A 1,489-nucleotide genomic window follows, 5' to 3' on the forward strand; every position below is an offset into this window, starting at 1 on the left:
ACTCTAAAATCTTCCAATGTAGACCTAACAGGTTGATCTGATGGTATATTCTACCCAACATCTTGGAACATTTACCTAAAAGGTTGGTTTAATGGTATATTCCCAGAAGAACCCTTGAACATTGGGCTTAATGGTATATTCCACCCAAAATACTTGTACATATACCAAGAAGTCAGTGTAAAGGAAATGTAGACCTAAAAGGATTGTTTAAAGGAATATTTAAACAATTACTTTCATTATTTAATAATCTGTTATCAGTCAGAACCCTGGCAAACTTATTTTCATCAGTTTTTTTAGTGGAAGTCACAAATAAAGGAGCTCTTGGTTTTTCCCGGCGTTACTGAGTCCAAAGCTGCTGTTTCAACACAGACACGTTCACATGCATCCACAAACCTCTCAGCACTCAAACACCCACAGACAGGAGGCCGGCTGGGCCGAGGCTCGGCGGCGTCCTCAGACCCACGAGTCGGGGAGACGGTGAACTTGTTGGTCCAGTTTGAAGGCCTCCATGTGGTCCAGTAGAAGTCCATGTAGTCGGTGTTGGCTTTGAACCGCAGCGACTGGCCGCCATCAGGTGGACCAGCTCGTCCTCATAGGACTCCTCCTGTAGCCTTGAGGGAACCACAGGAACATTCAGTAGCTGTTGGAGTTCTTCCTGTCAGGCTCGTGGTAGAACGACTCAGAAGAATCTTGTACTTGTTTTATCTGGAACAATCTAACAGCCTAAACTGTTAACAGCGGTGTAAAGAAGCAAACACACAGGCATAGATTAGGACTCAAACTAGATTTATTTTAGAAAACAAATCAGCTTAGAGGCATTTGTTCACACATGTGGCTGAATAGGAGGCCGTCCAATCAGATTCGAGGTCTTCACTCTGTAGGTTGTTTGTTTGGTGAGACTCTTGGACCTCCATCAGCTGACGTGGATGTTTGATAGTCTTCCTCTCTAGTGCCAGATGATTCATCCATGAATTCAGCAGCTACAGACTGAAGTGAAGCTCATGCTGCCGTTATTGAATTCCTGTTCCAGATCAAATGTTCAGAGCTCACCTTGAATGCAGCCGTCTGCTGTCTGATAGTTTTTCTCATTGTAGTCTTCAATAAAGTCTTTTTCCTCATGTCAGGATGTGGTGAGACTCCTCATTGTGCATCTCCAGAGAAGAAACAGAAAAACTGGTCACTGCTTCAGCATCACAAACACCCTCCAGCACTGTTCCCTCTAAGGTGCACGCGTGCGCAATTGCGCACTGCTGACACGGTCTCCGTGCACAGAAAATCTGCGCTGCGCACAAAAAAAAAAAATCTAACCTAAATTGTAAATAAAATAAACACGTAACAATTCATTCTGTGCTATTTTTCAATGTGAGTCAGTGAGTGACCGGTGACTGGCTGCTGCAGCCAATGATGCGATTCACATACGTATTTACCATAGACTGTATATAATGGTATTTACGCAGCTAATCAATGTCAGGCGTCCTTATGTGCAGCC

At 43.9% G+C, this 1,489-nt stretch overlaps 1 long non-coding RNA gene across 1 annotated transcript; it reads right to left on the reverse strand.

Annotated features, from left to right (window-relative positions):
* Positions 1 to 769: 769 nt before the first annotated feature.
* Positions 770 to 1,139, reverse strand: LOC129348914 (uncharacterized). Its single transcript, XR_008601667.1, has 2 exons — positions 1,051 to 1,139; positions 770 to 987 (listed from the first exon to the last, which is right to left on the reverse strand). It is a non-coding gene; the product is annotated as an uncharacterized LOC129348914 (long non-coding RNA).
* Positions 1,140 to 1,489: the final 350 nt, after the last annotated feature.

The sequence above is a fragment of the Amphiprion ocellaris genome, chromosome 5, assembly GCF_022539595.1.
Source record: "Amphiprion ocellaris isolate individual 3 ecotype Okinawa chromosome 5, ASM2253959v1, whole genome shotgun sequence".
NCBI lineage: Eukaryota > Metazoa > Chordata > Actinopteri > Pomacentridae > Amphiprion > Amphiprion ocellaris.